This window comes from Cebus imitator, unplaced genomic scaffold (assembly GCF_001604975.1).
Source record: "Cebus imitator isolate Cc_AM_T3 unplaced genomic scaffold, Cebus_imitator-1.0 Scaffold104, whole genome shotgun sequence".
Lineage (NCBI taxonomy): Eukaryota > Metazoa > Chordata > Mammalia > Primates > Cebidae > Cebus > Cebus imitator.
The window spans coordinates 1,388,649-1,401,284 of NW_016107419.1; the positions used below are offsets into that span (position 1 = coordinate 1,388,649).

The window sequence follows — 12,636 nt, forward strand, 5'->3', positions numbered from 1 at the left end:
AAAAAAAAAAAAAAAAAAAAAAAAAAAAAAAAAAAAAAAAAAAAAAAAAAAAAAAAAAAAAAAAGAAAGAAAAAAGAAAGAAAATAAAAGAAATTTACAATTCCACCACCCAATCATGAACACTGTAAACACAGAGATAATTCAGTCTTGACAGCCATTGCCAAAATTTCTCCAGTTTTGTTTCAATATTACAGAGTAAATGCGTACTGTATCTTTCTTTTCCTGCTTCAAAATCTCAGCAATAGAAGATATTATAAAATGAATAAGTACATATGCATTGGTAAAAGCAGTGGGAAAAAGTTATAATTATTCCCTTGAAAAAATTATAAAGAATCAGATTGAATAAAAAAAAAACATGAACACAGCAATACGTGGGAGGGGCCAGTTATGAAAGGTGGAGGTTGCTCAAGGAGTGTTCCTCAAATAGGATCCTGAAATAGCCCTCTTTGTTCCCATCTTGGGAGATTTATCTGCCTGTACTTAGGAGCAGTGAGAGTTTCAAACATTTTTTTCCTATATGTAAAAATATATATAACTATATTTCCAGAGTATTTTCAAAATAAAAATCATTACTATAACATACATACCATTTTGTAACTTATCTAACAATTTATCGTATAAAAAAAGAACTTGTTTAACAAAATCATAAACAGTGTAATTAATTTATTTCAACAATTGTATATTTTTTTATTTTAAACAATGCTGCATTGAACATCCTTGTAGTAATCTCTTAATTTATTTGCCTTTTTAAATACGTTTTGATAAATTAAATTTTAGTATTATTTTATCAGTAAAAAAATGGAATTTTGATTGGATTTGCTTTAAATCTAAAAATTGATTTGCAGAAATGTCTTAAATCTTTACAATGTTTAAACTTATATATGGTAATGTCTCTTTATTCAAGTGCTTATATTATTCAATACTTCTGAAGCTTTCTTCACTTTAATCTTAAATATTCTGGAGAAAGTTTATTCATAAGTATTTTTATGTTGTTCATAATTATAGATCTTTTAATTTTCTAAGGCATATATATATATATATATATGTTACCGAGTTTTGAATATTTATTTTTAACTATTTTAAAAATCATCTTGTTAGTTTTAATAATTTTTTACTTGACTATGTTCGTTATAATTCTTCATGTACTTTCAGAGTTTTTTCTGATTGCCAATGTTCTTTTTCCCCCAACAAACATCCTGACTCAAGCTGTATACATTTGCAATATCTGATTTTTAACCACACACTCTTCATCCTATTGACCCAGAGTGAAAATTGATACTCTTATCTGAAGGACTGTTCCCTTGAGTATATTTAAACCAGACCAATCTCTGCGTTTAATCTGGGTTCATCAGGAACCATTAGCCTTGATTGGTTTGTTTTTCTCCCCCTCCATCTCAGGACTTGATTCTATTGAGTTAACAACTATTCTCCCCAGAGAACAGCTACCGCAAGCCTGTTTCAAGTAATTCCAATATCTCGCTCATAGAAATTGAACTGATCTTTTTTTCTTTAGTTTTATGTGAAGAACAGCTGTAATGAATTATGCATTTGTTCAGATCGTTGAAGATCTGTGAAAACAAAACCGTCACTCAAATTTCTATCATGTTAGCATGTTATTTATCATCGCTCCGTTCTTCATTCTTGAATAATGCAATTCAGTTAAAAAGAATAAACATATTTACCGATGACTCATATGTTGATATCCAATAAATCCTCATTAATCACAATTTGACAAGCTTGCGATTTCTGGTACTTCAGGAAAGAACTAGGTATATGTTTATCTGTGCAAAATATCAAAAAAATGCATTAGTAAGCATTTTAGTAATGTAAATAAACTGTGGAAGAATTATTAGAGCAAACTATATTTTGTTTAAAATATTATGGCATAACACATAACTCAGAAAATAATACAATCTATTGAAGTCTTACAAATTGCAATCTGTGAGGCCAATCATAACTTTTATAAGGATGCTTAATTACATTGTGCTGCTGATATGCAGAACCCACATCTAAGTACAGTTAAAACTTTCACCTGAATTTTTGAACATAATTTTGAGGGGGATACTAAGTAGAAAAAATATTGGATTATTTTTCAGATCCTATAGTTCTATCTCTACTTTTGTATATCTGTGACTCATGACCACAAGTAAATATTTTACCTCTTCTGAATCTAACTGCTTATCATTTAAATAAAAATACTTCATTGTGCATATTTCGTAGAGTTGCTAGTGAGCATAATGAGCTTGGATATTATAAGTCAGCAATAGACTAAATACTCATTAAAATGTTCTGGATTCCTCTTACTATAAATTTGCGAAATAATTTTGTTTTTAATTTTTGAATTATCTGTGGCAAGGAGCACAATGGCTTGTGCTAGCTTGTCTATAAAATTGTAATTGCTATGAAACAGCTTTGATAATTGTCTCAGCTTCAGTATTCTGGAAATTTTCAGTTTCACTTAAAATATTAGAACAAGTGGTTATTCATGAATACATATTACTTATATGCTGAAAAAATAACAAGATTTCTTCTTTAAACTCTCAAACTCTTTCCATTCTATAAATTAAACACATCAGTAATAGTTAAGAACGAATTCTGATACACTGTCATTTACCATTATGCTATTATAGCACAACCTTTGGATGTGACAAATTTCTAATTAGTAGATGTTATTTTCCCAAACAAACACAAGGAGAATCTAATATGAAGCAAATTCAAACTACATCTTTATAAGACATTTTATAGACATGTAACATAAAGGCTAAGTAGTCATTAGTTAAATAATTAAGTTCATATAACTTATTATTGATGACTAATATTGCAAAATGTTAAAGTATTAAACAATCCAGCTCCTTGTGTCATTAGGTACTTTTCTTCCTTATTCCAGGCAGCGACTCAAGAAAGCATTTATTATTTTCAGGTTGCACAGTTTCAGGAAAACAGCAGAACAAAAGCATAGACTTAAAATTATTGCCTTTTGCATTTGAAATGGTTCTCAGGTATAAGACAACAAGATTTGAGAAAAACAAGTAAACAAACATGATCACACACAAGGAGTTCTTTCCCAAACTATGCTAGACCAGAGACTGGAGAAAGATCATTACATCTGAAGGAAGGAGTTTAGCAATTAAGAGACTGGTATGGGTCTCTTATCCTCTCCTCTCTTATTTGAGTTAATTCTAAACTGATGGGGGCAAAGTGGAATCCCTTAATAATTTTAGGGATCTGCAGTTAGATAAAATCTGTGCTGCCAAGGTTCTATGTTCCTTCTTGGCAGTAGAGGATAAAATGATGTGGCTAAATCAGTTCTCCATGCACCAAGAAGACTTTCAGTATAGACAGATAGTTTTTCTGCGTAAGGGTGGCATAGCTTTGCCAGTCAAATTGGAGGGGAGTTGCAGTAGCATATGTGGCATGAATCGTATAAGAGACCACATGAGAACTGTACACCTCCATTGATATCATCATGAAGGTATTAATTCCAGAAACTAGATGGAGGATGTATTTTAGTGAATGTCATGATAGGCAGGTAGTGTTGGAGGACAAGATGCTACCTTTCACCTCATTTCACCTTAGTGACCTTGGCATTTATACACAATACCAGGAAGAAAGGGAAAGGGAAGACGAATCCTCTTGACTGCTTGGAAGTGGCAAATTATGTTTCTGTTCTGAGAAGAATGGAGTTAGGGTTAAATTATATTGAGTTATAGGAAATAAAAACTACAATGTTTCGTAACTGAGTTTGAAGTTATTGTACCAGGTACACTTAGTCTTCCTATTATAATGATTGTGTTCTCTTGCTAACATGGCATTCACCTTAGTAATGCATTGTTATAAACATAAAACATAAATCAGAAAGATGAGGAAACTGGTAAATTTCATCAGCCTAACAAGTTTCCTCCTTGTTTTCATTTGACATATACTGAAGTTACCTGCAAGTAATGTCTCGGTTCTCTCTACCTTCTCTAGTTTTAATGTCAAGAACAATTTATTTTCTTACTGTCTTATTATTCACATGGTAGAAAATAACTTTATTCATAAACAAAATCTCCCTAGGTGATAATGTTTTGGTTATAAAATATGTTTAACTATTGGCAACTCCTAAATATCTCTCAACAAGGAGCTTAGGGGCAGTAATCTGGCTGTAAGTGGTGAAGAGGGCTACGCTTGTAGAGATGGCACACTGGCATATTATGCATTATTTGGGGCCAGATAATGGGAAAGTTAACAAGGTTTACTAATCACCTCCCAATAGCACCCACAGATATGATCATGGTGGTACAAACTCTACTGATTAGCCCTCCTTGTATGTCGCCTTCTGCTTATTGCTTGCATATTTTATTGAATTGCTTGTTCATTTGCTTTAAATTTGGTCAAAAATTATAGATGATGATTCTCAGTGGTTTTATGTTGAGAAATAGGCTGATGAAAAAAATTCATACACAATTCTTAGATGTGTTAGATTGTGGCACAATAGCAGAAATAAGAATTGAAATCTTTTTGACCTTTCATTTTTATATTCAAGCTGTCTAAAATTATATCCCAAGAGGAACTTTGGGATCTACCTTTCCTGCTTTTCAGCACTTTGTGCATTCCTGAATCCCGCTCACACCCTCATTTTTCACTTGAATAAAACACAAACATACCAATGCACTTAATTTTAACATGGAAAGATAGCATTCCCCTATTTCTGTGCTTGTCTTCTGTAGTTCCAAATTCTAGGCAAGGATATATAGTAAGTTCTGGAAACCATGTGACTTGGTGAAACTGATTTAACTCTTTAAATGAAAATACTGAGGATTATGGTCCAAGTAGTAGAACATTCACCAAATTGTACAACCAAAAGTATTCATATAATAAATATCTATTAAACACACGCTATCAAAAGAGCACTGTCCTAGACACAAATATGTGATAGTAAAAAACACCAAATCACTCTTAAGATGTTCAGATTCTAGTAGAGTGAACGGACAGCAGGCAACTGATCATTAAGATTGATGGTCAATGAATGTTTTTCTGAGAGGTCAGTACTTAAGCTTATTATTTAAATAATAAGGTGAATATTTATTTAAATAATAAGGTCCTTTGGCAAAGCTCTCCTACGCAATCTTCACATGCCTATATTCTGGTCATTGGATGACCAGAAATTTCAGTGTTTCGGGGCCTATTGGATGAATGTAATAGCAGCATGAGAGAAAAGGGTTTAGAGAGGTAGGTGTGGGCCAATAGTATGGGTCTCAGAGAAATTAGACTTCATTCCAGCAGCAAATTGTAGGGTATTAAGAACATATAGTGATTTGTTTGATGATTTTAAAATGTTGCTCTTTTTACAGTATAATACCAATGATGAAATGATGTGATATTTGGAATTTGTTAAAAGGCATTTGGGGAGCTGTTGGGGAGGTAAAGTGAGTGAGGTTTAGTGAAACAAGATTAGCCATGAGTTTGATAGTCGTTAAAGTTGGGCACATAGAATTCATCATGCAATACCTTCTACTTTATGTATAATTGAAAGTTTTCATCATATATAGGTTTAAAATTATATAAAAACATGACTTTCCTCCAGTATAATAAGAAATCCAGTTCCCAGATTTGAGTCTGTAAATACTAGCCCTTATGGATAGATACACTGCTGGGGAATAGTGCTTGGGAACATAGACTAATAGTGCCATTTACTGAGATAGGAAAGACAGGTCAGTGACTTGCAGCTTGGAGGGGGCATTGGAAATCAAAGGTTCAATTTTGGACATGCTAAGGGCAAAATGTTTGTTAAAAATCCAGGTGAAATAATCAAGTAGATCTAATGTCCATATGAACCTTGAGTTCAGAAAAAGGGTAGTGCTGTAGCTGGTATTATTTGTTCACAAGCATTTGTCCCCTCCCCTCTCTTGCCACCTTTATATGCAGAACATACTTCCTATCCCACATGAATGGGTTTGGGTAATAGAATATGAGCAAACTTGACATTTGCTGTGTGCAATAAAAAGCTTTAAATTTGCTTGCATGTTTTAGTTCAGCCCCTTTGTCTTGTCCTCCAGGATGAAAGTGATACGTTCCAGTGATTCTCTGATCCTTAAGCCTAGCATCTGGATTGAGAAGACACATGACATCAAGCTGTTCTACTCAAGGCCATTGGAGTTGTAGCACTGGGGTTCTGTGCACAAGAAAGACATGTTGAAATCCAATATGCTACATTTATTTGTTATCCTAGAAAAGCAGACTTACACAGTCAAGGAGGTAGATAGAGGTTTGGAAGTCATTGGCTTATTAGTTGTCTTTAAAGCCATTGGACTAGTTGAGATGATCTAAGTGAGATGATAATCTATTTTTTTTTATGTTGACAAATGAGCTCAACAGAACAAAACAGATCAGCAAACAAAAATTGCCCTAAATTAAGAAGTTCTTTAAAATATATAGATAAAATAACATTAGTTTTGATTTCCATAATAGTTGAGTTATATTTCAAAAATTGGCAAATGAGTACTTTAAATGAGCATTTAAGAAATATTGCTTCTTGATTTATATGCCAATCAAACAAAATGTGAAAGTCCCTACTCAAATTAAATATCACCATGAGAGAGAAATTTCTGATAATTTTTCAAGTTTTGACAATGTAGCTGAAATTGGAGAAAGTTATCAGTTGGAATGAGTTGACATATCCTATCCTAAAATCAGTCACTTGCTTTAAAACATAATAAATATGATTTTAAATTTTATTGTTTCCTGGTATAAATTTCTGTAACAAAATGTATTAAGCTCTGTTTTAATTAGATGAAATAAGGCATTTCTAAATTGATGATAAATGTTGCTTTAAAGTGCATATGGCATTGCACTGCTGGTAATTTGTTAAATTATTATGAAAATTGTATACTTCTACAATAATTTGCTTTTTATTTAGGGTAAGGGTTCTGTCATAAACTACTCACTTGTTCTCTATACCCACTCTTTCTTCTCTCAACACTTGCATGAACATTTACACACACTTGTGCTTTCCCTAATCATGAAGGTCCCAAACAAATCATAGTCAAGGTAGGTTGGTGGAGTTAGTAGAAACTGCTCTTGTACCAAACACATCTCTTTAGAATTTTCATGCTATATTATTTCCCTTTGAGTAGGTTTTCAACTATGGTTTTAAATTGTATTGTTATTAATTAATAGGCCTCTTTAAGGAATTCCCTCCCTTTAATCATTTTTATAACATAGATTGGATTCTTTTCATTTCTTTGTTTCCATGCAGTTTATTAAAGTCCCAGGCATCATACTAAAATGTGGTTTTTATACTTCTCTAATGCATCCTGTCCAAATCTATTTGAATAATATCATGGCTTGCCTCAATCCTTGTTTTCACATAAAAATTACCATAAGTATTTCATTAAAGTAAGGACAGATTTGGGGGTGACTCTTAGGAATTGTATATTTTCAGCTATTCAACTAGTTAGCAATAATTATAACTGCAATTTTTAGGCTTTTACTATGCTTCATATGTTATTGTAAAAACAGCATATTTAATCCTCATATAACCCTATTATGTAGGTTCTGGTAATATTTTCTTTTAATAGGTAAAGGGGATGGCTAAATAACTGGCCCAATGTTATGTAGTTAGTATGTGGATCCAGGATTGAAACATTTTTCTGTTGCATGCTAAAGCCTGAATGCTTAACTCTATTAATTACAGTCCCTTTTTAGTTGGAGTAGTCTAACCGTTCGATGAAACAACCTCCAAATCTCAGTTATTCAGCAAAGTAAAATTTCATTTCTAGCTCATATCACAGTTCAGTTAAATGACTGGCATGCAACATTTCAGGCTCCATCTATCTAATGTCTTTGCCTTTCCCTAGAATTGCACAATTCAACATGGTAGTCATTAGCCATACGTAGATATTAATTAAAATTCAAAGTTCATCTCCTCAGTTGCAGAAGGCACATTTCAAGTGTTCAGAAGCCTCATTTGCCTAGTAACTATTTTATTGCTGTGTGAAGATATAAAACATTTCCATCATCACAAAAATCCAGCTGGACACTCTGAACTTGAGCCTCCGGGTCTTCCACTAGGACTTCTGTTTCAAGCTTGCAGATGAGAAAGAGAGAGCATGGGAAATTGCTAGGGGGATTTTCGTGAGCTAGACTGAGTCCAGTATATCACGTCTATTCACTTTCCATTGGCCCAAACTCAAAAGAAATGGTTGCATCTAAACAAAAGAGAAATTGGGAAATGCAATCAAGCTATGTGACAAGAGCAAAATGGAAATGGCTGGTGAAAGACCAACCAGGTTCTGTCTCATAGTTACTCTAAATACCTCTCTTTTTAAAGCATTCACTGAACACTTATTATATATCCCTCTCTAAGCATTTGAAGTGCAGTTTAAATCCCTCACAAGACATTGGTAAAGGTTAGATTATTGTTTAGATAATGATCACTGTCTTTTCCCTCACCACCTCTTGAGGAGTTTCCTTCACATCTCCTTGATGTTGGGCTTGGCGTATGACTTGGTTTGACCAATAAAATGTGAGCTGAAATGACATTGCTGTATTGAACTTGATTCATTAAAAAAGAGTACAATTCACTCTTCAAGCCACCAGAAGCTTGAGAATTCTACCAAGAGAAAAACATGTCTCCAGGTAATCATTGTCATCTAATCCAGGTTCCAGAAGGTGGCACATGGAAATGACCTGGACTTAATCTATAAGATAGATGCCCCCAGCTAACCTGAAAACTCAGAGCAATGAGTCAGAAAGTAATGCTGCTTATCCTATGCCTATGTGATTTAGTGGTTTCTGCTATGCAACAAAAATTAATGTAATTTTTTAAAGCAGAAGCTATTGTAAAGAAACTGAGACCCAGAATGTTTAAGTAAAGCATCCTCAGTTATATGATTATAGAACAAAAGAACTGGTACTCAAACTAGGGCCTTCTGATTTCAATACACATATTTTCAACTGTTATTCCATGCTGCTTCCAAGTAAGCATATTGTTAATATTATTATCAGGAACAAGAACATATTATATAGAAAATGCCAGGGATGTTCAATGCTTCCTTTCAACATTTATATTATTAATAGTTTAATTTTCTCACTGTGCTATTTAAGCTATCTATCTATAAAACTATTTTATACGTGTGTGTCTGTACATGTACATGCAGGTAACACTAAATACAATTTTGAAATTTTATAAATGACACAATTTCTTCTGGTGAATTATTAGGCTGGTCTTCAGTAAGTGCTCTTTTTGATGAGTCATTTCTTCAATAGGTGCTCTTTATGGATAACATTGTGGCAAAGATGAATTAAGACACTGCAGGAGATTGGGAGAATATTTCTCCAAGTTAGGTTTGAACAACGATCTGAAAAAATTGGCCCCTTTTGGTGAAACCCCAAGAGAGATACTTTTGAAAACGCTCATGTCTCCATGTGTGCAAGCAAACTTTGCTATTACTTATGCAGCATATGGCTGTGAAATGAGAGATCAGCTCTTGCTAAGCTGCCAAGAGTATGTGTGGACACTGAAAATATGAAAAATCAACAAATGAGCACGATACAAGGAAATCTTGTGGTTGAGTGTTAACATAGTTTGTGAAGTGCTAGTATAGTTGAGAAGTGTTGACTATGGAACTAGTTCGTTGCACACTTGCAATATGCAAAACATGTTCAAAGATTATAAAAGGGGTTTAACACCCTTTTTATATTATCCTATTTTTGTGTGCACTTCCCTTTGTGTGATTTTTTCTTTTTGAATATTGTTGTCAGTTTAATAGTATATGGCTTTATAGTTATTGAAGCCAGTACAAATTTATAAAATGAAAATTGAACATTTGCCTGATGTGACTGCAATTTGCTTTCAAAGTCTGGTCCATGGACCAGCAGCTTTGACATCACCTTGGAGACTATTAGAATGTATAATGACTAGCCCCACCCAAACGTGACTGAATTAAAATATTTGTTTTAACAAGGTTTTAAGCTTTAATGAGAGAAATTACAGAGCAAATGTAAAGTTTCTGTCTAGAGGCCAACAAATTACAATCTTATGATTAACTAGGTTGATTTTTTAATATAGTCATAAGGAAATAGATTATTTACTAAAATAAAATGGAAAATAAGAGAAAACCAGATATCAGCTATGTTATAATTTGATATATGTCTGACTTGCAGTTAATGTTAAGAGCAGTGTGAAGAGAGATTAGTTTTTAATGGTCAAAATAGAGGAGACAATGTAGTAAACCCACTATTATTTTCCAGCTGATAATCCTATTCTCAAATTAGCATATTTTAAAAGTAGAGTTTAATGCATTAAAAAGGGAAATATTATAAACTTAGACTAGAACCTTTAATCAAAGCATAATTAGCAAATAAAATAGCTTTGGAAATAAAAAGAGAATGAACATTAATATCAATAACGTGCTAATCGTCTTTCCTTTCTGTTGACTTTAGGAAGATTTGGGCCACAATCTATTTATAAGATTGAGACTTAATGCTGCTATTTGATGCCTTAATTTCATATCTTTACAATAAGACAAAAAATATATTTGTTCAAATAACATTCAATTTAAAGTTGATATTAATTTACATAAATGTTGATAGGATTCATGTCTGGTGAGATATCTATGGTGAATATGCTGCCAAAAATGCTAAGTGTAATAGAGACTATGATGAAGTTCTTGAAACATTTTCTTTTAGAGAGGATTTTTATGAAACTAGTTGTCATGTCTGTGTTCAAATTTATTGTTTAATTAAATATAATTAATTATAATTCAGTAACTAATTACTAAATTAATTACAATTGAGTCAAAGAATCCTCTGTCAAATAACTTCATAATTTATGTTGTCTTTTTTTCTCTTATTATGATGAGGTGTTATAAGGGACATGAGTCCCGTTATTCTAAATTTGTGTGTGTGTGTGTGCAAAAAGTTTTATATTTGATCCAACATCATGCTCAGTGTTGTTCTTCAGTAATGCCACTTCTGATGTATACATTTTTTTGTGTTTTAATTTCTATGGTCATTGATATTCAGTGACTAAAGAAGTTATTGTTTATGGACACACTGTGAAGGAAGTGTTACCTACTGATCTTTCTAAAATGAGCATGTAGTTGGAAGCGTGGCAACTTTTCACAAAGCCATTCATTACTTGATACGATTTGTACAAACCTGGAGGCTGCCTGAGCAATTGTTTGTTTCTCAATATCTCATTCCTAGTGTCAGAGACCACTTTTTATCTTCCTCAGTGCCATTGGCCTGCTGATATCATGATTTTAAGGATACAGGAAAGCCCCCTTACTTTCAGGAAGCTTATCTACTGCTTACCAATAGATAGAAGATTTTTTCTTTCAATTATTTGACATTTTGTCTTTTATAATCTATTTAAATATGCTACTTTATATAATTAAGAATGAACCTTAAAATAACAAATGTAATTATTAACATTTGTCATTGACAAATGTAATTATTACATGTATAACATCTAAAGTCATTTTAGTTACTACAATTTGTGAAACATTGACTTCTGTTTTGGAGAGCTATTTTTCTGAGGAAAAAAAGTTACATAGAATAGCTTGAGAGCTCAATTGATTGAATAAGCTAAATGTTCCTAGTGAGTTGAATCATGGACCCCAAATCCCATGACGAGCGTATTGGGAAAAGTGTCCAATGACAAGTGTTATCTAGAGAAGCAGAGGAATATTTGAGATGCACACACAGAAACAGAGGAGAAGTCCATGTGAAAAAGGAGGAAGAGATTGGACAGATGCATCTGCAAGCCAACAAATGCCAAGAATTGGTAGCAGCCACCAGAAACTGAGAGGCAAGGAAGGACACTTCCCTAGAGTGTCCCTCTTTGGAGGGACCACAATGCTGCCAAACCCCTTGGTTTTTGTAGAGGGGAAACATCACAAGTGCCATGGCAATGGTCTGAAGCCTCAACTTGTTTCCATATAAATATTGATTTAGAAAAGAATTAGAAATGTAGGCACATAGTTATTCCTTTATATAATCATGTATAATCTTATAGTTATTCACTTATAATCATAAAGATATATACTCAATATAACCTTTAATTTTATTAATGATTATCGGGTTATGAAGCATGGAACTGAGGTGACATTGTGAACAAAGTGATCCTAAGGCAAGATGCTCTAAGCCCTCTGTCACGCCCGCAGAAGGGCTGCTGGAGGGAGCCTCGGCTGTGTGGCAGTGCCAGCGCTGTGAAAGAACCCACTGTTTAGCCAGCTAGGGAAGAAGATGTCCAAAACAGCCAAAATATCTCCTTCCTGGGGAAATGAGGAGAAAACTCCACTTCTCCAAGCTCTTGTGGCAAGGCAAGCCCGCAAAAATCGAGGGCTTAACTGTCTCTATGTGTTGCTGTGCTTCAGTGGTCACGTTCCACGCCTACTCTTATGCCCTGCTTCTGCACCTGGTTTCTCTTCTTCTTAAAAGATAAGGAACAATAGTAACATAATCTTAATGTCCTTGATGTTTCTGACAAATATGTGAAGAGCGCTGATGCATTAGCTTTTCTCCTAGCCTCTGCTGCTTGAAGGTCTTGGGCCCCCTATCTTCAAGACAGGTGATTTACCTGACCCTATCAGCGACCACTATTACCTAACCCTACCTTCCCTGCCCCCTGCTTTGTACTCAATAAAAGTC

At 33.5% G+C, this 12,636-nt stretch overlaps 1 long non-coding RNA gene across 1 annotated transcript in view; it reads left to right on the forward strand.

The window, feature by feature from the left end:
• The window catches only part of LOC108310558, an 11,951-nt gene extending 10,257 nt beyond the window's left edge, over positions 1–1,694 (forward strand). Inside the window, exon 5 of the long non-coding RNA XR_001827803.1 lies at positions 1,514–1,694. This is a non-coding gene — a long non-coding RNA (uncharacterized LOC108310558). The remainder of the gene's footprint in view (positions 1–1,513) is intronic.
• Positions 1,695–12,636: the final 10,942 nt, after the last annotated feature.